The sequence below is a fragment of the Sphaerodactylus townsendi genome, linkage group LG05 (assembly GCF_021028975.2).
Source record: "Sphaerodactylus townsendi isolate TG3544 linkage group LG05, MPM_Stown_v2.3, whole genome shotgun sequence".
NCBI classification, from domain to species: Eukaryota; Metazoa; Chordata; class Lepidosauria; order Squamata; family Sphaerodactylidae; genus Sphaerodactylus; species Sphaerodactylus townsendi.
Window position 1 is genome coordinate 87,623,638 of NC_059429.1, and position 26,017 is coordinate 87,649,654.

At 42.9% G+C, this 26,017-nt stretch overlaps 1 protein-coding gene across 2 annotated transcripts in view; it reads right to left on the minus strand.

The window, feature by feature from the left end:
- Positions 1-23,508, minus strand: part of SLC45A3 (solute carrier family 45 member 3) — a 41,615-nt gene extending 18,107 nt beyond the window's left edge. The window contains exon 1 of one of the 2 annotated variants that reach the window (XM_048496790.1): positions 23,353-23,508. The gene's annotated coding sequence lies outside the window, so the exon portion shown is untranslated. Of the gene's footprint in view, positions 1-23,279 lie in introns of both variants that reach the window. The other variant, XM_048496791.1, reaches the window with a different exon arrangement.
- Positions 23,509-26,017: the final 2,509 nt, after the last annotated feature.

Genomic DNA, 26,017 nt, shown 5'->3' on the forward strand with positions numbered 1-26,017 from the left:
GGCTGATTTTTCACAGTCAAAATGCCCCGTGGTAGATCCAGGAGCATACCTGTTGTGGTGCTTTTTGCCCTGCTTTTGATTCTTCACTGTTCCCCGGTTCTTCCTGGGATTCGAGGCAGGACCAGGGCGTTATGCCCCAACTGTTTCTGCACGAGTCTGGTGCTTCTCCATTTGCACCGCAAGCTCTTCCACAATGTCTTCCACGCATGTGCAGACAACCTCCATTTCCCGTGTTCTGATTGGCTGAATCTTCCCCTGTTCCCCCTACTCACTTTCAATATTTTAGTTTTACTCTGAACACAAAACAGGCGCTGAGAATTGGCACCCTCCCCCCCCCATTCTAAAATCCTTGCGTGTGTGAGGAAATGGCTGGTCTCCACCCACCCTGCTGTCTAAACTCTAAATCTAACATCCTTGTGTGTGTGAGAGAATCACCACCCTCCCATTCGCAGCGTATGCACACAACACTTTTCTGTTTTAAAACCAAGGTTTCTCCCTCTGTGTGGTTTTTTCCACTGCAAGGGGGGGGGAGGGATTTAAATCTATCCATATCTATCCATGCAAATTAGAAAACTAGCACAGCAGAAAGAAATATGTATCCAATCTTTTTCTTTGTTATGCTGGGTTTTTTTATTTGCAGGAGTTTTTAACATGGGGAGGGCATTCCAAAATGTGGTCCTCTATAATCCTCCAGTTGCAATTTGAAAAGGTATATATTCCATTCTGCGGTCCAGATGTCTTGCATGTGTGAGCCAGGTTCACTGAACCTCTATACCAGTGATGGCGAACCTTTTCGAGACCGAGTGCCCAAATTGCAACTCAAAACCCACTTATTTATCGCAAAGTGCCAACACAGCAATTTAACTTGAATACTGAGGTTTTAGTTTAGAAAAAATGGTTGGCTCCGAGGTGTGCATTACTCAGGAATAAGCTTAGTGGTAGTCAGTGGCTTTGCTTTGAAGCAACCGTGCAACTCTTCCAATGGGTGAATCACGACTCTAGGAGGGTTTACTCAGAAGCAAGCCTCATTGCCAGCAACCGAGCTTACTCCCAGGTAAAGGATCGCGCTTTAGTTCTTCGCATGAAAATCAGTGGGGTTTAACAGGGTTACCTACAGTTTCCCCAAAACTAGGTCTTAGGTTTATATAATCTAGGTCTTAGGTTTAATAATCGAGCCCAGCAGCCCAGGCCAGCCTAGATGTGTGTGGGCCACTTTGTTTGCGCATGCCCAGAGAGAGGGCTCTGAGTACCACCTCTGGCACCTGTGCCACAGGTTCGCCACCACTGCTCTATACTCAAAATTCTGTACAGGGCCAACATGTATTTACTGATGAACAATCCCCCTCCCGCACACTACCCATCCTAGCCAAAGGTGTCTATGAACAAACATGGAGGTGTATTCATTCAACTTTCCATGTAATTTAAAGCTTAACAGAAAGTGTGCCTAAACTGTAAGATCTTTGTACTCTTCCTGACAAAATATGCATTTCAGGCTATGAAATATGAAATTGCCTACCATGAATGTAATACAGCGACTACAGTCTACAATTATCTGGCACAGAATCAAGAGACAGTACTGCTGTAGCCTTTCCCCAAAGGGAAACAGACTGAAAATTAATACTGCACGGGCCCTACCAGCTGAACCAAGATGAGCAGCTTTTCTAAGAAACAACAGAACAACTCACCAAACTTCCTTAACTGGAAGCCAGGTAAGAGGGCAGGGCTTCAACATGATTTAAAGGAAAAGAATCAAACAAAGAGAAAGTTTGAAGCAGCTCTGGAGGAGGGGAGCAGTTTTGTCGATGGCTGACCCCAAATACATCTGAATATTTAGCATTCCTGCTGCTTCAGTGCAACTCTCCTTCTCCTATTCCACTCTGCCCTTACAAAAACGAAAAGGAATAATCATCCAGGATATTGTGAACTTAAATACAGCGGCTAAACACAAAGAAAACAGAAGATGCAGAATAAGCACCAAACCAGGAAAAGTTTTAAAATTAAAAATTTGCCCCAAATAATTTTCTACTCCAGCATTCAGTAACTGGAAGGAATTCTAAACAACTCTTGGGAAGATAAAACTGCTGAAAAACCAGAAAGCCTTCCAACAGAGTTACCTCTGATCTACTGACGTTTACTCCAATCTTATTTGTGCTACTATACAGCCATACAGTTAACATCCATAATGAATATGATGCCCATCTTGGTTTCACCATGCAATTCCAACTCTCAGCAAATGGAGGATTGCCAATGGATAGAGCTTGATGCATGCATGCAGTAATTCAACAGCTGCAACTGCTCCATGGGGCTGAGCAGCTGGAGAACTTGTTCTCTGTTGTGGAGCACTGCTCCATCCATTGCACTGTCTACTGACTTCTTTTCCCATACATGTCATGTACCATGGGTACTTTGAAATCGTGTACCATGGGTACTGTGAAAATAGCTTGAGAAACTGCAATTGAACTGTCTGGATAACTCCAGGAGTTGGACCACAAACCATTGTTGTCCATGCCCGCCAAGGTACAATCCAATTACTCTGGCATTGGACGGAATCAACAGAAAACCATGCACGTTGCATGAGAGTATACGCAGCAAACTGAGATGGTGTGGTGTAATAGCTAAAGCGTCAGACTAGAATAATGGAAAACCAGATTCAAACCCTTACTACAAAGCTCACCAAGTGATCAGCCAGCACTGACGTGAGAAGAAAACGAAGAAGCAGAGAACAAAAATATGACAAACAGAAAGACAGCTGCACAAAGGGGCAAATTGACTAGAACTATACAAAGAGGCTGTTTCACATGTGCAATGGCAACACAGAAAAGGGCTCCTCTGAGCCACAGAGATATCACTGGATCTAACAGTGAACTAGCTGGCCTCTGTGTGGATGATAGAAACTGTAAAACCACCCACAGAGAAAGTAAGGATCTTCAGATGTTTGGGGTACTCCCAAGGAATGAGGTATTTCTGCTCAAGCCCTTGAATAATGAAAATATGACTTTAATTTCAACTTTCGTGGATCATGGGTGGAACTGTATGACTTGGCACCCATCTGGTTTTTACTAAAAATAATTAAGGAATCTTTAAAATTAGAAATCAAATCCAGATCTCTTCTCCCCATGAAACCAAAGTGTGCAGAGGGAAGGAAGTGCTGGAATCAAAGAGGTGGCTTGACATGGATGACAAAGAAGATCAGACAGAAAAAAATCCCAACACAGGATACCTCTTCCTCTATCTCACCTCATTATCCCTTACCTTAGAGCTCTGTAGTAGCTAGTCAATTACCTTAGGTCCACATGCCCCATCTGTCTATATAGCATCCTCTTTAAAAATTAGCATATTTCTTAATATTATTAATACAAGAACTTACAAATACTGTAATAGGTGACAGGAACAATCTTGAGAGATGTTCCACACACAGAGAGAAATGTTGTTTCTAAGATAGTCTGCAGGGATACTGCTAAAACCTATGAAAGTATTCTTTTTTCCTCCTTTTGAAGTATTTTTAATGCATGCGTAAGTGTACATGATTGACAGTGCCATCCTAAGAAGAGTCATACCAGCATGATGTAGTGGTTAGGAGCAGGGTGGAGCGAGAGGGAAATGTGCCCGGGCACGCGCGCCCTGTGCCCCTACCGAGGCACCACCTGTCCCCACCCCAGAACGCCCCCGCCACAGCCACGCCTCCGTTGTGACTCCGCCCGGGGCATCATGCCCCCCTGCCCCACCCCGTTGGCACTACACCACTGGTTAGGAGGGGTGGACTCTAATCTGAAGAACCGGGTCTGATTCTCCACTCCTCCACATGAGTGGCAGACTCTTATCTGGTGAACTGGATTTGTTTCCCTGCTTCTACACATGAAGCCTGCTAGGGGCCTTGTTCTCTAAGAACACTCTCAGCCCTACCTCTCAAGATATCTGTTGTGGGGAGAGAAATGAAAAGAATGTATAAGCCACTTTGAGACTCCATACAAGAGAGAAAGGCAGAGTATAAATCCAACCTCCTCCTCCTCTTCTAAATCCACTGAAATCAACGGGCTTAGAAGGGTGTAACGCTGCCCTTAAATCAACTATTTGACAAAATCATATGAGTTGTTCAGATCAACTATTTATTTATTTAGACAATGTGTATGTAGTCAACTCATGACAAAACAAAGCTAACTAAAAAAATAAAAGCAAATCAATATGAATAAATCAAGCCAATAAAAAAATGCAGGACATTAATGCAGAGCCCTTCGGGGATGGGACGGTATACCAAATTGAATAATAGTAATAGTAATAGTAATAGTAATAGTAATAATAATAATAATAATAATAATAATAATAATAATAATAATAATAATAATAATAATAATAATAATAATAATACCAAAAACACTAGGGCAGCACTTAAAACATCTTCGAATTGACAAAATTAACATCTGTCAAATTCAGAAGGCAGCCCTGCTGGGATCCGCACGAATACTACGCCGATACATTACAACTTCCTAGGACTCTGGGTGAGGCTCGAATTGTAATGAAGGCCAACAACCAGCTAAAGATCTGGCAGCTGTGAAATCTACAACAACAACAACAACAACAACACAGCAGTTTAAAATAAGACTGATCAAACAATCCTCAAGCCAGCCGCAGACCAGAAAACAGCTTTAAAAGATTAAAACCCTTAGCCAAAGGCTTGAGCAAGCATGTGGATTTGCCTGGCTCCATGAACCCACAAGAAGACCCAGGTACTTAAAATTCTTTCTTTCTTTCCCTTTCTAGTCATTGAGTTTATTAATTAATTTATTAATTTATTTACATTTATAACCCACCCTCCCCTGAAGGGCTCAGGGCAGCTTACAACCCAACATCATAACACTAACAATCACAATCTCAAAAAAACAACAACAACAATAAGACAATATAGCAACTCAACAAAACAGATTTAACAGTTGCAGCCAACTTACAGCAAAACCCTGTAGGGCTTTCAAGACAAGTGAAGTTCAGAGGTCGTTTGCCATTGCCTGACTTTGCACAGCAACTCTAGACTTCCTTGTTGGTCTCACAACAATCCAGACACTAACCACAGGTGACTTTGCTTAGCTTCTGAGATTTGATGAGATGGGGCCAGCCTTGTTCTGCTAAATCTGTCCTCTAAATCTGTCACCTGCAGACAGATGGAAATTTCCTATTTATTCCAATGTCCTTCCTTTGCAGTATTTATTCCCTACTACACCTTCACTCTTCATTTTCAGCCCCCACACCCTCCCTATCTACTGTGTGTACACACAATTGACCAGAATCTGGATCACAAGCATAGATGTTGGTTTGGAGTTTTTTGTTTGTTTTTTTAAGTCTAATGTTCACAAAGACTAGGAGTCAAATAGTAGTGATTCCACTTGAATGTGAAATGCACTGTGGAGAACAGGCTCTGGCATTCTTGCTTCAGAAGGAATGGAAAAGTCGCCTGACCTCTGCTGACCCCACAGAAGTATGCGTCTATTACAGGGCAAGGGTGGAAGAACGGCTAGAAATGAAATAAATCTCACTGAATTAGCTCAGGTTCTAGGTAGGGCTACTATACTATTGATCCTTCAGTGGAAAGTGAGACTAGTAACATGCTTCTGGAAATCTTTTATTATTTGAACAGTATGGCTGAAATGTTACCTTGACCTAGGAAAGTTGTCAAGTATAAACAGCCCGCATTCTGAAATTCAACACACTTGCCTGTTGAAGATTTACAAATCAGTGTGCAATTCCTGTATGGAACAAGCAATTTTTGAATGAATGTTCTAGCTAGTGTGGTTAACAGTGCCAGACTTGAATCTGGTGAATTGAATTTGTTTTCCCTCTCCTACAGATGGCTGACCTGGGGCTAATCACTGTTCTCTGAGAAGTCTCTCAGCCCCACCTACCTCACAGGGTATCTGCTGTTGGGAGGAGAAGGGAATGCAGTTGTAAGTGAGGCTCCTTAAAGGATGAGAAAAACGGGGTACAAAAATTAACTGTTCTTCTTTTCTAGTTCCAGCATTTTATCCTGTCCATAATGAAAGCAGACAGAGTTAGACAGACATAGAGTTAACAATCTTAAAATGGGATCTAGATCTCCAGGGTACTCCCTTCCACAAATTCTACCCTCCCCAACCACAACCCCAAATTTCCAAGAATTTCCCAAGCTTGAGTTGTCAATCCTAGACCCTCACAAACACACACAAATATCTGACTTCCTGGAAAGGTGTAATTTATAGCCCTGAGTTCAATTATGATTTTCAGCAGCCAACCAGAAAGAGAAAGAAGAAGAAATGTAATCAAATTAATTTGAAATAGAATTCTCAAAGATGTATTTAGCAGTTATAGACCAAGCACCTGGAAAGGGTGTCTGATAGTATAATGATGGTGGATACAAGCAAAGTCCTCTAACATAACAGAAGGAACAATTTTAAATTACAGTAGGGGGAAAGGTAAAGATGACAGACTCCATTATCTAAAACTGTTGCCATAAAGAATTATAAGCAGCCTCATATACAAGTTTATGCCAGCAAAGGAAATGTGGGAGCTGGAGAGCCATTTTGGGGTGCTGGGTAGGATATATGTTTGCTGGATGCCTGGATCAAATTCCTTCTCCATCACAAAGCTAATTGGGTGGTCTTGAACAACCTTTCCACTTTCAACTAAATCTGTGCCCATTTTGCCACCCTGAGTTCCATGGAGAAAAGAATGGGAGGAAGGATACAAGTATGATCAAATACACTTTTTTAACAGAAAAATAACACAGATGATACATGTAAATGGGAGTGCAGTGAAAGCACACACCCTCCCCAATCATGTCTGTCTGAGGTTGAGGCAAAATTGCACATAATCTGTCATACATCCAATCTGACATATGCTGAAAGCCAGCCATAGTCTTGACAGGCAGCACTGAGATATCATGAGTAGAGCATCAGATTGGGGATGTGGAGCACCAGGCTCAAATATTCTACTGAGCCATGAAATTCACTGTGTGGGTTACAGTGGTGGAACCTAACCCTGAGCCTAATGCACCTCAAACGGTTGCTGTGAATAAAAAACAGGAGGAAGAAGAGGAGGGTAGAAACATGTAATGCCAGCCTGAGTTACTTAGAGAAAGGGTTGGACGAAAGTGGCATAGGTACACTGGTGAATGACCACCTTCCAGGCACATAGGGCAGGTAGGTTCTAAAGCATATTTGCCAGTACACTGCCACCCAGCTCTGCAGCTCAGAACAACCCTTCCTGCCTATTCAGCTGCATCACATAAGACTAGCAAGGCAAGTTTGCAGACATACAAACGTTGAGACAGGCTAGCGCTTAGGCTTGACCTATGCTCTGACAGCTCCAGCATCTGGTCTGCGTCACCCTCTCCCAGTCTCCTTGCTTGCCTCCACCCTCCTCCTCTCATCTCCAGGTTTATTATTAACAGAAGAATAAAAATGTAAATTGAATAAGTGGGAAAAACATAAAGTAGCCCCAAACAGGTGCCCCCCTTTAGCTTCCAGGCCATGGTAGTGGGCACGGATTAAACCCCAAATCACATGATCAGGGCGCTTGTATTTATGTGTCAGTGTGTAAAAACCCACCCTGCTGAGCGGCCTTTTCTCCGCCTGAGGCTGGAGGCTTCTGCTGAGCGTCTTGTCCAGCAAACACACAAAAGGGATTAGCCAAGAGCCTCTCAGCCCTGCAGAGTAATCCATCAAATTATCCCCTTGTTGGCATTGCTGTCCTCTGCAGAGGGAAAAAGAAAGCCTCTCAAGGCTTTTGAAGAAGCTGAAATTACACTTGAGCCTGAAACAACCCCACCCCACCCCCCCAGCCCAAGAGCCACAATGGGATGGTTGTAAACTGAATGCTGAGAGATTGGAGGGGAAAAGAAGGGGGAGACAAGCAAGAAGAAAGAGGACAGACAGACACTGTTCAGAGGGGCAGTGGGCTCCGCTACGTGTCAAAATCCAACAGGTGGCCCAGCACCCCTCCCTCTGTTCTTTTCTGTATCCAGTAACAGAAACAACAGCGCTGAAAAGGGGCTAACAATGCACACTGCCCCTCCCCATCCCTTCCCATCTAAGGAAGGAGTCTGCAGTTTGAGAAACCAGGTTTTGTATTACAGAGCAATGCCCAAGGCATTTTCTGCCCCTTCTAGCTCTGCCAAGTTCAGGGCCTTTGTATCTCTCAGAAATTGAAGTTATCAATGCTGATTTATGAGCTAGGCTGAGCTTGGTTGCATTTGACCATCAGGAAATGCTCATACTTCAAGGGTAAGAATCCCTGCCTCCGGCCATCTTTGGAGATGCCTCTCTAGTATTACAACTAATGTTTTAAAAAAGATCTTCTTAATTGCTTCTCTCCCCACCCCGCCTACTAGTTCAAACACTGCCCATCACACACACACACACACACGCGCACACACACACAGGCCTTTTGTATATTCATATATTTTTATCAAACTTCCAATTCTGTTGATTATATTGGCTTTTTCTGTGTAATCCACCTTGAGTTCAGTGAGAAAAGTAGACTACAAATAATGTAAATGAAATATATATTTATAATTCACCGCTCTCACTGGGCTCGTGGACTACATAGAGAAAACCGATATAATCGACAGATGGGGAATTCAGTAGGGATGGGACAATGCAATAGAATTATATTTGTAGAACCAACCAGATATCTTAAAATGGAATTGAATCAAAGCATGAATATTAAACATATTAAATGATACAAAATTACATAGCAGGTTCCTACTTACAGTTGACTATAGACAATAGTGTGGACAACAATCCCTAATTGTTTATCCCATAGGTGTCAAACTCACGGCCCTCCAGATGTCATGGACTACAGTTCCCATCATCCCCTGCCAGCATCTGGAGGGCCGCGAGTTTGACACCTGTGGTTTATCCAATTAACTTTGTGAATCATTTTGTATAGCGCAACTCAATCGAATGAATGGAAGAACTGTGTATAAAATGCTGTTTTAAAGTCTGCCACCTTGTGGACCCTATTTTGGTGGAAAGTCAGACATGTTTTAAATAAACAGATAAATTCAGAGCAGCAGAGCTGATGCACAATCTGTCAAGCCCAGTTGGCTCACTTTATTTCAATGGGGATCTGGGCAGGAAAAGCAGCCTGGCCTTTATACTGTGCCTTTCTGTCAAAATGCTTACTTTCAGGTCAAAAGAGTTTCCACTCTCCTTGAAAAATCTGGACCCAATTGCAAGATCTAAGTTCTTCAGACTATTTTGTCATAACTTTATATTGCAGAGGACTTCTTCTGAAAGGAGGGTGGGGACAGCCTTCTTTTCACCCAATGCCTTAGTAAGTGTCGTGATGAGTTACACATCTGATACATGCCAAGAAATTATCAATCCACATCATCTGCAGAGGGATGCTACTATGAAGTCAATTCCGCACACCCATCTCATTTTAATCCAATATTGATCCTGGGCTTCTGAGCTTTTTAAACTCATCTATCACCTCCCTGGATTCTCACCCTGCAGCTGTGCCATCACATGAGCATGGACACCGTTTTGCAACAAAGTGTTTATCAGCAATTATCCTGCATTTGTCTGGAAAAAACCCACCAAGCAGTATAACCTTCTCTTCTAAATCACATCATTACTTAACAGCACCAGCTAACTATTGGACACAAGGGGGGGGGGTGTCAATCAAACAATATTTGAATAAGGGGCTTCACTTATATGTGTCAGCCTTCAGTATGGATGAAAAGCCCCAACAGCAACACTGGCCACTCCATGCAATCAAGAACTACCAGTCAAGCAACCTATTCAAAAGTTCAGACATTTGCAGAAAGTTCAGACAAATGCAGAATTTGAAAATGAGCAATTCCTTGCTATTTAGATGAATTCCTAGAGGCTTTCAAGTTCTATTGCCATTCATCTTTCATACTATAGGGGAGTTTTGGTCCTTCTATTTGGAATCATCAATTCCTGCTCTCCCCTGCCCTAGTATCTAATTTGCTACGAAGCTGGAAGTCTGCTTTGCTGCCACATTTCACAATTGGGAACATTCAGAAACTGAAGGGCACACAATCTGAAGCATTTGAGGCTCTGCCTCCCTTTCGTCCCCATCTCTAGACAGACATGGATATTTAGTCAACTTAACATCACTCCATGGTGTCAAGAATTTGAAAAATGCAGTAAGTTCTAGGAAGGTCAGACTGAAGGCAGAAGCATCACAGGCTCTTTTCCCACTTAGGACCAAGCTTGGTCATGCTGTCAAAGGCAATCACTGACATTTGTCATTTTGTTGTCTAAATGCAGAGCTAAACCTCAAGGCCAGACATATAATGGGAAAGAGTTTCAAGGAAATTGTTACAGTCTGAATCAAGCTGCCTGGCTAAAAATCCAAGTAAGGCTTCTATAAAGGAAAGGCCTTCCTCTTGTTGGATTTGGGAAGCAGGAATTTATTAAACAAATGTGATCAAGAGCACAAAATGTATCTTTCTTCTACTTGTGCCAAGATGCTATTGAATGGGAAAAAAACACAGAAAATGTCAGCATAATGGCTACCAAGCTTGTCACTTTCTCCAGAACTCACACGATTTGAATTCTTGACTTTTATAGAAATAAGCGGCGGGGAAGGGGAAAGTGGAAATAAGTTTCAGCAGCAATCTTAGAACCAGTCAACCAGGATGTGAATTTATCCAAGATCAAATAGAAGGAAACTATATGCATTTACTGCTGAGTGTCTATGGATTTCTATGTGGAAAACCATCATTTGAATGTTCAGGTCAATCATTTGGGAAGTGCCAAAAAGCTGAATTTGCTTCTTCTCACTGCACACAAGCCCAGTTGCCTGCATGAATGCTACCAGTCAGGCAGGGTGCTTGGGTCTTTGAAAATGATGCCTAGACAGAACATCATCATTGAGAGAACCACAAACAGCCCTTTGATCTATTCAGTACTAGCATTAACTGGAGGGGGGGGGGAATTTAATGAAATGCTTTCAGTTTGGATACCAACAAAGATGCCTCAATGCTAACAGAGCAAGGTTGGGAGAAGAACCACTCCATTAAAAGATTGGCCAGAAGCAGTTTGGCAGAGATGATGACAGAGGGCTTGGAGTTTTATGATCCTTTTCTGATTGAAGTTAGAAGCCTTGACCTTAATACAATGGAGGATCTTGGCTTTCAATCCCAGACACACCTATGCTTTAATAGGGCGCATTTGTAATCGCATGGTAGCTAATACTCTTCCCCTCATGGCTGTTTTCTGGGCTACAATTCCAGCTATTTCTATCCCTGCCAGAGAAGTTTAAAGCCAACATCTCTCTCCAGGTACATTTTGACCTTTGCTGGAAGATCTTTTCTTTGCTGCCTGGGCAGGGTGGGGGAAAAAGAAGGCATTGCTTGGAAACTGAGAACCTTCTGAGGAAGAAGGAAAAACCTGAGACGTGTATTTGTTCAGTTTCAGTTAGATCACTTTAAAAGGAACAGGAGAAAGGCAGGTTAATTGCCAAATGATCACATTTTTTCTCTTTAGGAAAATGGCAAATTTTCATAAACCCACAATTAATTAATTAGTTAGTTAGTTAGTTTATTTATTTATTTCATGTCTTAGTTTTCTATACCGCCCTATCCCCAAAGGGCTCTGGTCAGTGTACAACATAACACTCTATCACAATAATAAACAAGGGAGCAAAACCATTCACATATACATAATTACAAATTACATAGGCTCCATCAATTTAAAAATAATTACTAAAATCCTATTAAAACAGCGGTTAATACAATAAAAGGTGTCCAGTAAAACCCATATTTAAACCCACCCCAAAAGAGGGGAATGATGGGTCCCATCAATATGAGGGGTACCCAGATGTAAAAGGAGCAGAGCAAAAAGCAGAAAGGGGGCACTACACTCAACGGCTGGTCTCTCCAAAGGCTCCAAAGGAAGCTAAATGCTATTTCTGCCATCATGATTCAATGCTATCATGATTCAATTGCAGATCTTTCATCAGGTGAAACAGCTCCTCTCTCTGCTTAACTTTTGTGGCACAAGGTAGAACTGAAAATGCACTGTCAGTATCTTAGACCCTCCTCATGCACTCATAGGTAGAGTCACTCAGTCTAACTACACCGATAACAGTGATTTTAGACTAGAATAACGCTGTGTGGCAGTTTTGTACTTAATAATGGGACTGGAAAAAAGTCTAGGAAACATGGAAGAGTACAGGACATGGTTTTAAAATGCCAAAGGGCAGCAATTGAGCAGAAAATGGCTAGCCAGCGTGTTAGATCAATCTCATGGATTTGCACAGGTATGACTTTTGGCAAGAAATTTCTTTTCTTTGGGTCATGTATGAATTGTGTATGAATTGCAAGAACAGCAACCAGCTCAGCCCCATCATAGAGTTAGGGTGATCACCAATTTCACAGATGCCAAATGATCAGAGCCCATCATGAGGAGGGTCCTCAAGGGACACTGAGGGGTTGTATTTGACAGTAGAAAAGATCTTTGTGTTAGCTGATCTTGCTTGCCCTCCAACACAAGTGTTCCTGTATTAACACAAAGCATGGCTGACAGGAACAAACAGGTTATGAGCATGAAATCTGCTTGCAGTCATGCATTCTCTCTCGCTGTTCTGTGCCACATGGACTGGATGGAGATTAGGAAGAGTTTTTTAGGCAGACTGTGGCAAATGGAGGGCACTCCTATTCTCACTGGCCTCTTGCATTTAATTTCTTCAGATGTTTGCCTACCTCTGGCTATGTTTACCAAATCAAAGTTCATAGGGAACACAGGTGAAGCAGAAAAGTAACTGTGTAACTGATTATCCAGATTTATAGTTGTGTTTCGCACCCTTTAGGATACACCTGCCCACAAAGTAATTAAAAGGAATACACCCAAACTTTATTATAAACAAAGCATCAAATGCTTCTCGATGAAGTTCACATTATATGAGTCTTTTCTTTGGATTGCATTATCTATACATTTGTCAGTACCTAAAAGGATGCAGGAAGATTTAGAACACAGAGTATAATTTAAATATAGTTTTCCAATCATCTAGAGTTTCCTTGCAGGAAATTAATATAATCATCAATGATTGGTTCAGAAGTGACCAGTGAAGACATGTGTGCATAGTGCAGTGAGATTTACTCTTGAGTAAGGATGCCAAGACTGTATTTATAACCGCTCTGTTTGCAAGCTAATAGAGGGCATTCAGGATTAATGTAGTAAAATAGTACTTCACATACTGTATATACTCGTGTCTAAGTCGACCCATCCAAATCCAAATATACTCGTGTCTAAGTCTCCCATCCAAATACTTGCCAGTGTTGGTCCTGCTTAGCTTCGGAGATTGACAAGATCAGGCTAGCTTGAGCTATCCAGGTCAGGGCAGCAAGATTTAAATGAAGTAATTAAAAAATACAGGACCTAGGAGATGGGTAATAGTCACCCATCACTCTATTTTCCCAGTAGAAATCCCCACAACCATCTAAGTTGCTATGGGACCTAATGAGGAAAGGGGAGAAGACAGGTGTCTATAGATTCCTTATCTTACTAACAGCAGGTCAGAGAGGTCAGTTTCTATTAGGACAATGGTCAAGGGACAATGGGTTGACTTCCTCCTCTTTTCTTATGGTGGTCCTGACCCCAAAACACCCCCACTTTGAGAATTGTTTTTCATTTTTTGAAAAATCATATCCAGTCATGGCTCTTCCATTTAATGCTCAGCTTCACCTTTTCTTGAAAAAAAGATGTGAATCAAGAAGAATCTGAGTAAAAGCAGTAACACAGATCTACCTCCCCTTTGTTCTGAAATAGTGAGGACTGAAGGGTAAAAACCAAAGACTTCATGAAGCAGGGAGGCAGAGGCTGAAGACTCAAATAGCACAATACAAGTATTCAAGGAGGAATACAGCTTGGGCAAGATAGAAAAGCATCCAAGGAAAGTTGCATATTGAAAATTTAAGATGAACACTCACACCTTTTTTTTTGGCCTTTCTTAGAATGTTGGGTGGCTCTTCTTTCCTTGCACTGAAACTACTACTGTTTTGTCTACATTGAGGACTGTGTTTTGCTTTTTAAAAAGGTGTTCCCATATCATACAGCTGTTGGACCTCAGAGGAATTCCAATAGTTGTTGGAAATCTTTGAATGCATGTCTATATTGCAAACATCATGTATTGTATCCTTTGATTGATGTAAGCCATGATGGGAAGCCAATTTCAGCAGATATATGGGGTTATAATGATACTAAAAATAAAAATGTTTAAAGTCAGCACTGTGACAGGTTGCAGGTTTTTCTCCCTAACTGATATTTATGACTTACATGAAGATTCTAGTTCTCTTTGTCTATTGTGAGTTCAGAATCAGTCAGTGGTACTTATTCCAAATTCATTTTTGCCACAAGAATATCAGGAGTCCAGAGTCTCCAGACTTTTGTAAAATTGTAGTCCTTTAAGAATGTAGGTATGAAGGGAGGGGTACAAATTATATACTACAGCTTAGACATTTCAAAATATTCATCATGTCATATTGGGATCTGGCTATCTGGGTTCAATCTCCCCACCCACCCCAGTTCAAAAAGAGTTCAAGCCCCTTTTCTGCCAAAGAAACTCTTTGGGATAAGCTTAGACAAATCATTTCTTCTCAACCTAATTTTACAAAATTGTTGAGAATGATGTTGTGAGCTGCTGTTATTTATTACTATCTTCATCTAGTCTGCCTTTCTCACTGAGACTCAAAGTGGATTACACAGCATAAGTCAATACAATCAATAGAAATATTGGTCTTTATTGGAGAGAAATGTGGGACGGAAGTTCTAAAATAAATATAAATCATGCAAGTTTTCAATAATAAGTGACTGAACACTGAGAAATCAAGAGACTGATGTGCCCGTGCAAAGCACTCCAGAAGAGGCTTATGAGCAGAATCTTATGGGAACCAGCACAAAAGGATGCCAAGACTTGGGAAGAAAACTCTAGCCCATCTTCTTTAGTAATGTAATGTCAGTAGAATAGGGGGGCAATGATGGCTTTTGAGAGGGAGGGACAATAACATTGTTCATAGAAATCAAAAGATGAGAAAGGGCCTGCTGCATCCCATCTTCCCCTCAGGGGATACAGCTAGTCTATGTTGCTTTGTCCAGTCTTGCTGGGCTCTGTTTAATCATCCATGCCTATCACTTTTATGGTTCATAGAGCCATTTGCTCCCTGAGCCCCCCCTCCCGGGGAGGGCGGTATACTCTAAGTGGGTTTCATCTCATCAAATAAATAAATATACAGTGCTTATATTTGATTCAGGAGGAAAGAGCTCCTCCCTCTTAGTCATCTCTGTCTGCAAGCCTTGTGTGTTCTCTGCATACCAGGTGCAGCCATTGCCCCTCCACCCTGCAGTGCTTAGGCAGAGAATTTCAAAACTGAAAGCCCAGCTGACTCCCACTCCACTATTAGCTGGCAAGGCCTCCTCAAGGCAATATGCTGGCATCTTTGTGGACGAGTCAGCATTTCCCTGCCAGAAAACAGACAACTGAACTACAACACACAAATAAACAACAACACTGCTTGGAAATAACTTCTGAGGCAATCTTGGGCAATCTGAGGCAATCTTGGGCATTCCAGCATATCAAAAGAAAACTGCTGTCATAGAAAGGAAGTTCATATTTACCTCAACTAAAGAAACCAGCTTTCCTCATGTTGGCTGCCAAATAGTCCACATACGTATGTAGAACTCAGCCTTTGTGGCTGAGTTAGTTCTTAGCATGTCAAATACAGAAATCAGCGTCACAGCACTCAAGAGTTGTTGTTGACCTTCAATCGGGTTGCCATTTGGAATTCCAGATTTTGAAGTAAAAACTTCACTTTTTTTTTTAAGGAAAAAATGTTGACATTCAGAGGGTGCAAGTTCAACAGTATGCGTAATACAAAGATGGATGATTTTGCCACAGTGCAGAAATGGAAGAGCCCCCTTGTATTTTGATGACAGTTCAAACACAGAAGGCTAGTGAACTTTTGGCCCTTTTAAGATTCCATCGAGAGAAACTACAGGGCAGTACTGTGGCACTCTTTACTACAAGCTCAATTTAGCAGGGACTTAGTTAATACATTTGTAGTTCAGCTTTCTTCCAAAGAGAATTCAAGGTGAGTTATGATAATTTTTAAAACATACCAGAAAGGCAAAAAAAAACCCCTTACACATTGCACAGATTTAAAACAATTTCTGACATGTTTTTATGTCACTGAATCATACTAAGGAAATCGACACAGCCCTTCACTCAGAACTCTTTTATGACTCATGCAGCATGATTCTGTTCACCCTATGGTTTATTCAAGTCAGGCCCAGAGCAGGTGATTTTGACTGTAAACAGCTGCAACAGATTTTTTTTCCAGAAAGGGAAGGTCAATGCCCTGTCTCATTGAAGAACCAGTTTCTCAATCTTTAACTTTTTTTCTGAGAATTTATTTCGAACAACTTGTTTTATAACAGCACTTCAATCATATCATTTCTCTAAAAACTGCCCACCACAGGCTGTACAAAAAGTAAGAACCTATGAACAACTATACAGATCAATCAAGAACAAGTCAGTTTCCAAAAATAAAGCAATATTTTTAAAAGCATGGATGAACACACTGAATGGAAGCAAAAAAATGGGGCCAAATTAACCTCTTCCTTGGGAGGGCATTCCACAATAATGCTCCTAGTGGTTGCCAAACTTGTATCCCACCCCAAATATAAAACCTCATAACTAGGGGTGTCTTTTATGACAGCTAGAACATGGGCTTTCAAGAGATTGTTTTGCACTGTCTGCAGATCTGGCACCTGCTTGTTTTAGAACATATTCTATACTCTCCCTTGCCATTATTAAGCCAAACAAATGTGCTGCTTAGGAGTTTGTTTCTCTGTTTGTTTTCGCAGGAATTCTGCTTCCTGTCCGCTGGCAAGATGTTAAAATGTGAAATAATTTTTGAGACTTCAACAAAGGCAGACATATTTGAATTGCCAAAAGGGTGCCACGAGTTCAAAGGACCTCCTAGGAGAGAAAATAGAAAAGGATTCATTTCTTCAGTTCCATGAGAGAATTTTACCAGGCCTTGAGTTCACTGAAAATGAGTCAAGACCCACAGCCCATCAAAGTTCAGGCATCCTTCCCAGTCTGGCTGGAAATACCATACAGCTCCTTACAGAAGTATACTTACAATGCTCACTGTAATGAGTCTGAGCTATATCACAGCCACTCCATTTAGTTTTTCCTTATTCCAGTTTAAATGCCAACACTTACAAAGCAACTTTTCCACTTCCTTTAATATATACTCTCCCAAGGTCATGGATTTTTCCACCAATAATGCACACATGCTCCTTTCTGTGATGCCTAGACAATGGCCTTGCAAGGCATATCCTATTCCACTTCCAAATCAGCTTAGAAATAGTCATAAGTGACATTAATACCCTGGTAAAACAGCCTGGCACAAATGAATGTTTATTTTGCCCTATGAGATCTAATCATTATGCCAGTCCAGCAAGGAAGAAGGGAGAAAAAATGCTCTTGTACAGAAATCACAGGAATGAATCTCTGATTAAAGATTTGGGGCTCCTACAGGGAGTGGCATTCATGGCAAACTTTCACAAGTACCTAGAACTGTTCTTCAGGTTTACACCCCTCTGGTTCTCAGCTAACCTTTCAGGCTGGTTGCAGGCTGGATTCAACTACAATGAACAACTCTCAAAAAATACTGAATTCTGTACCTTCAGATCTTAGTGGCATTGAAAGAAGATGCCATCCAGAAAGGTAAAAGAAGTCTTCTAGTCATTTTGGTAATCTCTTCAACTTGCAAAGTAGCTTATGATAGTAATTCTGGGTTTACTCTTTGCCTAACGGTATAGGTCAAAAGCCAGGCATAGTATAAGGCTGTATGATCAACCTGAAAACAATCCCTGTAATATAGCAGAAAAGAGGACTAGCTTCCATTCACGTGTATATATAGGGATTTTGGAAAAACATAAACCATACAAGTGAAGGTTCTGCCACTCTTATAATTCTGAAATAACCTGTTATGCTGTTTGGGTCCTGTGAATGGTTTGATTTCTGTTTGCAATCAAATACACATCCTAGCTAAAAATTTTGGGTACACACTGTAGACCAAGGCCCCTTCCGCACATGCAGAATAATGCACTTTCAATTCACTTCCAATGCACTTTGCAGCTGTGCAGAATAGCAAAACCTACTTTAAAACACAGTGTGAAGTAAGTGAAGTAAAAGTGGCTTATTCTGCATAGGAAGGGGCAGAATAGAAACAGCCATGTGTCAAAACACATCAAGTTGCCATGAGAAGCAGGCCTTGCTTAGAGAATCTAAGGCTAATGCAGCAACCAAAAAAGTTCCAATAGTATGTCCATTGTGTAAATAACTTAGTGGTACAAACTTTGAGATTTCATTCTGGGTGCAATATAAGGTTGCCAACTCTCATTTGGGAAATTCCTTGAGATTTAGGGGTGGTGCCTGGGGAGGGCAGAGCTTGGGGAGGGGAGGGAGCTCAGCAGAGATGTGGTAGCAGAGTCACAGCACCGACCTACCACTTTTCTGCAAAGAGGGCTGGTCCTCTTTAGTCTTGAGGTCAGGGTTGTAGGCTGGAGAAGAGCATGCAGCCTGGGGGATGTGAAACTGGTGCAGGAGGTGGGATCTTACAGATGGTGAGTTGACCTTATTGAGGGAACAAGGACAGTGGCCATGCCATGAGGAGTGGGCTACAGGAATGGTTGCTGGAGCCATAGCACTTGAGAAGCAAGCATCTCCAGATGCGCTGAAGAGGACAAAAGAGTTACTTATAAGATGCTCATTCTAAACCAATCCCCTGTGATAACAACCATGTTTGTTCAATTAAAAAACAAGTCACCTGCTCATTCGAGACAGTTTCTGTTAAGTGGTGGTGAAGAAGGAGGAGGAGGAGGCGAGGAGGAGTAGGAGTTTGGATTTATATCCCCCCTTTCTCTCAAAGGGGCTTACAATCTCCTTGCCCTTCCCCCCTCACAACAAATACCCTGTGAGGTACGTGAGGCTGAGAGAACTCCGAAAAGCTGTGACTAGCCCAAGGTCACCCAGCTGGCGTGTGTGGAGTGTACAGGCCAATCTGAATTCCCCAGATAAGCTTCCACAGCTCAGGTGGCAGAGCTGGGAATCAAACCCGGTTCCTCCAGATTAGATACACGAGCTCTTAACCTCCTACGCCACTGCTGCTCCTCCAAAGGTCTTCAAGGTTCTGATGAAGATGTTCTTTGTCATAGTATAGTTACCTCTATCCCTCTAAACACATATATGCATGCACACACACACTCACACTGGGGAAAAGTACTTGTGTAAGATATTGGGGTGGGGTGAGACAGACTATAGAAGTTAGAAATCAAGACCAAAACTTATGTTTTGATGAGAAATCCGAATCCCAACACATGTATGCTCAGAATGGGGCTGTCCACCCAGGCCTGGTGCCTCCTATACAAACTACTTGGATAACGTGGAACCTTGTCAGCATTTGTCATTTGTCTAGGACAAAACCAGACCTGCTTTAAGGGACAGGCCATACCCTTCAAATCACTTAGAAGAAGAAGAAGAGTTTGGATTTATATCCCCCCTTTCTCTCCTGCAGGAGACTCAAAGGGGCTTACAATCTCCTTGCCCTTCCCCCCTCACGAGCAAACACCTTAGAAGTAGATGGGGCAGAAGTAGAGGCTCCTAGAAGCTGTGACTGGCCCAAGGTCACCCAGCTGGCATGTCAGGGAGTGCAGAGGCTAAATGAATTCCCCCAAGATGGCACTCTGGCTCTGGCAGCTTGTAGAGCTTGGGAATCAAATGGTTTCCTCCAGATTAGATACATGAGCTCTTAACCTCCTACGTCACTGCTGCTCCTTACTTACATACAGATGGTTGCACTGCATGCTGACCCAAAATTCCAGAAGTTCCTACAACCTCAACAAGATTGGAGACTCCTGCTCTAGTAATAAAGTCAACTTGGGCAAACAAGAAAAAAAGAGACCACAGAACAGAGTTCCCCAATGTGGCTCCCATCAACTGAACATTTCAGAAAGTGGGTACAGCCATTGTAAGATAGGGTTTGTTACTGACTATGCTCATTCAAATGAAAAGGCTTTCCATGTCTGCAACCACTGCCACAGCTGCTGGAGGATCAGGAGGACTGGTAAACCAGTGGCTTCTGGTTACACAACTCCTTCAGGCTCTCCTTTTTATTCCCCTTCCCCTTTCTCTCTCCACCTCCCCCCTTTCCTACATTTCTTTTTATTCTTTACACACACATATATATATCAGAAAAGGAAAGACCACAAAGAAATGTGCTGTGCTGTAAAACAGCACAGGCTTAGTATACCTGAGGTGCCTAGTTCTGGTTGGGGTTTATATATGCCTCCCTTTATCGTAGGGAGGGAGGGATTTTATTTGATCGGGACACTGGACGCCAACCAACTAATTTATATCTTGAATTTTAACTTAATTTTAATCTGGGCAATATCCTGATAAATGTACTAGGAGGATTTCCTATTGCTGCTTTTTTTATATGTTATTTTTAATTGTTGTTGTAACTGTATTACCGACATGTTGTGCACTTGAGGCTACTCAGGGGATAGAATTATAAAAATCTAATAAAATAATAATAATAATAATAAAATAAATAATAATAAGTTGTGAGGGCCTATCAGTTTAGCCAGAATTCTAAGCACCACTACAGTCATATATGAACAATGGGAGGCAAGGTGACTCTCTTGCTCCCATCCAGCTTAATGGAAGCACTGGCTCCAGAGACAGCATGGGGACCAAGTAACTTATGATATTAAGCCCAGACACTGCCCATTTCTGGCCTCCATGCTACTATAGTGCCAACATATCTGAGTTGCCTTTGTGTGGGTTTAGTTGCTAACCCAGGAGTCTGTAACCTGTGGCTCTCCAGATGTTCATGGACTACAATTCCCATCAGCCCCTGCCAGCATGGCCAATTGTAGTCCATGAACATCTGGAGAGCCACAGGTTGCAGACCCCTGTGCTAACCTAACCAGTTTGACAACTGAGGCCTAAAACTGGTGTGTAAATCACCCCTAGCCACAAGATATGGCCATGTTGACAGGCAGAATACTAACCTTTTCCTATCCTATCAGAGGCTGCTCCAGTGGGAATTACTCTGCACAAATTGTCACAGAATCCAAACCAAAGTCATCTGGCTAGCTCTGGAGAATCTCACCAAATCACACAAAAAGATGCTGATGTGGCATCCCTGAGTTCCCTTTTATTGTAGCAATTGGCATATGTTTATCTCTTGGAATGCATTTGGAATGAAGTTTAGTCATCACTGAAATTGTTGAGGTTTCCAAGAATTTAATATCAGTATCTGTGAGTATTTAAGAGTGAGGATACATGCAAAACAGCAGCAGAGAAAGGAATGTTATGAGGGAGCTTGAATACAACATCATCACACTGACTGCACAGCTGGACATATTTGAAAGCCTTGAATTTACTCCTTACTCAAATTTAAAGAAGTACTGGCGAATTCCTATTGACCAAGGCCAGATGACTTTGCAAACTTGTAGTTCTGCAGTCAAGTTACAGTTGACTTATGGTGACCCCGTAGTGTTTTCAAGGCAAGAGTCATTTGGAGGTGGCTTGCCATTGCCTGCCTCTGCATCACAATCCCGCTATTCCGTGGAGATCTCCCTTTCAAATACTAGCCAGAATCAACCCTGCTCAGTTTTGAGCTCTGACAAGATCAGGCTAGCCTGGGCTATCCAGGCCAAGCATTTTGCCAAAATAGGTCATGCTTTCTGTGGCGGGATGTACTTAATTCCCCTTCATCTAGTCATCTTTTCCATCAAGCATTCAGTGTCTGTCCCCCTTTCCACAAATACTTGTTACCAAGCATGCCAACCACATGGTCATATGTAGCCTCACACCAAACTAGCCAAATCAATCCAACTCTGCTTCATCTACCCAGGCAGAGCTCTCCATTTTACTGTTATGCAGCCCACCAGTAAATTGTGAGAAGCTTTAAGAGCTTGTATCATTTGGGGAAAAGACTCCTTTTTTTTCCACAGAAAAAAGGGAGTGAGCAAGGTCTCTCTCCAAAGGAAGAAAGACCAGTTAAAAACATTTGTTTGTATTATATAGGACAGCCAATAACTGGTCTTTATCAAATATGTATTGTATTTAGAGCAACTGACAAGTTTCAGCAGAGTCAGAATTAACAGTAGAATCCTTATCTAGATTAGTGTATTCATCAGCATCACATCAAAGGAAAAGAGTTTTTCGGGGGGATCCCGAATGTTCCTTCGGTCCTTTCCAATCTTTGGCCCCTGAGTCAACAGTCAAGGCGCGACTCTACCCGCAACGCCTCCCGGCTGCAACGAAGCTCCCTGAATCACAACCCGCTCCACGTTAGGGTAGCCAGGAAATGGGGAGCAGCAAAGCGAGGAGGGCTCTTGCGCAGGTTGGGCAGCAGAGCGGCTTGCCGCCAGTCAACCAAAATAAACACCGGTGATTAACCGGGTGACTCACACCTGCCCCCTTTCCGGAGACGACAACCCAAGGAACAGTGTCCAAAAGAGAGACGCCGGGCGGGCGGGCGAGGTGAGAGAGGAGATCCCACCGGGAGCTGCCATGCAAAGTAACTTTTTGGGTCCCTGCCGGGCAGGCGCTCCGTGTTGTGTGTGTATTTATATATTAGCAGAGTAGAACAGAAGAGACAGATTCTCAGTTGCTTTTTGTATATGAGTTTACTAATTATAAAGGGAGGGTTACATGGAGATAAAATAACAGATCCTCTTTCCTGTTACACATCTACATTACTGCACGTTTGGTTACATCTGGGTACCTGTCTGCTGTCTCATGCTCGTGTCTGTCTCCTTTCTGATGTCGTCTCCACTCAAACAAAGAAACAGAGTTCACTTTATAACTTAAGATGTTCCTGCTCACCAGCGTGTAAGCAAAGGCTATCTGACTGACCAACAGCTAACCAATAGATCGGGTCATCAACAGCGACTTCTGCAACTTGTTTACATACAAACAGTTCCCCCTTTTAGAACTGAGTTGTGACTGACGCTTGCAACATCCCAACACTCCGACGGCCGGGTCCAAACGCGGCCCCCCTCCGCCGAGCCCGTTCCCTGGAAGCGGAGCAGGCAGCCCTCAGAGGAGGCGCGGGATGCCCGCCTGCTCCTGTCCCTTCCCACCCAGTCCCAGGGGACCGCATGGGACCGGCTAAGGGCTGGGGAGGAGGCGGGGCTCGTGCCCGCTTCCATTTACGGATAAAAGGCACCTCCGTTTCAGTCAACCAGGCACCTCACCTGAAACCGCCCGGTGCAAAAGAGATCTCGCCTGCAAGCGGACCACCGGGCGGGCTCTTCCCGCGCGCCATACCTGAACCAGAGGGCGCAGCGGCCGGCATGGCTCCTTCTCCAGCGCCAGCGCCGCCGCCGCGGGCTCTCCCTTGCAGCCGCGGCGCTCCTCGGGTTTCGCGGACAGGCAGCCGATCCCAGCCAGCGCCTCCGCCTCTGCCGCTTTTTAAATCGCCGAGTCCCAAAGCGCATGCGCCGCTTGAGGGGCTGGGAGGAGTGAAGCTAATCGGCTCCGAAGGTGCGTTGATCGTGACTCCAGAAGTCGGCGGGGAGCATCGGGAAGGGGGCCCGACCCCCAGGGGCGACCGGCTGCCCCCTTTCCTAGTCGGAAGGGGTTTTCCCCAAGGGAAAAGCGTTGAGGAAGATGTCAACATCCTCTCGCCCAGCACAACGTCACCCCAAAATGATCCTAGGGAACATTTTTGGAAATAAGGCTACAGTAGCTTGTCATTATATTTCATGTACACAATGGATAGTTGCTTTTACACTCATATTGTGCACTTTTTTAAAAAAAAATTGATTCAATTTATAGGCCATAAAGGCTCAGGGCAGCTTTGCGGATTGCAGATGCTTTTGCATTACCTGGGTTTACATTACAAGATGCAAACTCCTTCACGCAGTCAAGGTGCTTGGCCGCCTGAGAAGCCTAGTTATAGGATACACAAGAGCTGGGGAGATTGCACTTTCCATTTTTAGGTGTACAGTTAAAACTTTTAAATCTGTCTGACATGTTATTGCCTCTTTCCATCAAAGAGCTCAGAACAGCTTACATGGTTCTCAACTCCTATTTTATCTTCACAACAATCCTGTGAGGTAGGTTAGGTTCAGGGAGCTAAAAGGGGGGACTAGGCATTTGAACTCGGGTCCTGCCACATTCCTCGTCCAATATTTAAACCCCCTATAGTTCAGTACACGTGTACATAAAAGTGTGCAGTGGATAAAGAACTAAACAAAACAGTAAACAGGCCTATATAAATATCTTAAATGAACTAATATCTCCCTTTGTTTTATATAAGGTCCCAAACAAATTTAACATACACAATAGTACAGCATATTTAATTGAATGTAAACTGATATAAACTATGCATCAGATGTAAAATCCGTTTGTTTTAACCGAAAGTGTGTGTATAAACTGTTCACTATAAACCTGAATTGATTACTACTCTATTCTGCATAATAAAATGTTTTTATTAGAATATGTACTTTTAAAATTTGCAATTTAAACTCAGAATGTATTCAGTTTATGTATTGAACATTATGGTGGATCTCCCCGCATATCTCCATGTAAAACAGCAATCGTAAGCCCTATTACTTGGAAGAAGAAGGTATCATGGAAATTAACAGGACTGAGTTCCCGAAAAAACATACACAGAATGAAGTTACCCACATGCTTCTAACTGCAGTCTTAGGCTTCCACTAAAAAATGGGTGGATTCTGCACAGCATAGTAATAAAAGGTTGCATCCATTATTTTTGAATCTGGTCCATTCTGCTTTTGTCCTTCGCTTGGGTGCCTGTTTTCCGTGAGGGAATTGAGTTGAGGTGGGGGGAGGAGGGGAGGGGAAGAACAATCTGTTTTCTTTCTGCCCCTTAGCACCTGCTTTTTTTTACAATGCAAATATAGCTACGCAGGTGCAAACATCCTGTTTTTCCTGCATTCTGATTGGCTGTTCCATCACCACAACCCCCTTCCACCTGTTCCTACCCTCTTCTAAGGGAATGCTTCCAATTGGTGGAGAATCTACAGCAACCCCAGGAGCCCAAGCAGAACATCCCCCTTCCATTTCTCCAGCGTGGAAATTTTTTAGGGCATTGAAACCATGATACACATAAACATGAAGCATGCAACCCCCCCCCCCCCATTGTGATATAACAAAATAATAAAATCTGTCCAAAAATGACCCATCCAGAGGTGTGCATCTGCCTAGCTGCATGCTTTGAGCACCCAAAAAATAAAATAGGAAAGGAAACAGGGTCATTGCTCTCAATGTGAATCCATTCCTGTAAACATTTAGGTAAAATGGCACTCACAGTCGCTGTCATGGGGAGAAAACATACTTGGGGGATGATTCAGAAATGGCAGGCTATCACATTGGCCTGACCACAAAACTGACATAAGGCAGGAGAACGAGTGGCAGGCAGGAAAAATAAAGTGTTTGGGTGCCTGTCATGAGCCAGCCTCTGGGTACTTACCAGGATACAGAGGACTCTGATGTAGGACCTGACAACACGGGGCAGCCAAAGTTGGCTGCTCCTGAGGGAGACCAGGCAGCAGAGCCAATTCCCAGTCCTTCCCTGCCTGATGAGGTGCAGGTGGAGGAGCCTGCAGATCCTCCTGGGGAACCCAGTAATGAGTCAGCTGTGCACAGGAGGCAGAAACAGAGGCAACTGCTGCAGAAGCAATGAGGAGTGCTCGTATTGCAGCAAGATATGGGAGATAGAAGTGTCTGCATCTGATGAGGATTAACTCCTTGCAGAATCCCAACCCCTTGGACAAGGCTCTCTATATAAGCCTTGCTGTAAGCTTGCTTCTGCCTGGGTGCAACAAGTGTGTTACCTGTCACTGCCGTGTGCCTGGTTCATTGATGATCCCCAGCCTGTTCATTGATTCTCCTGTACCATGACCTGTGGACTGCCTTGACCCACTGGACTGTTATCTGACTACATTTTGCCTGCCGCCTGCCTTCA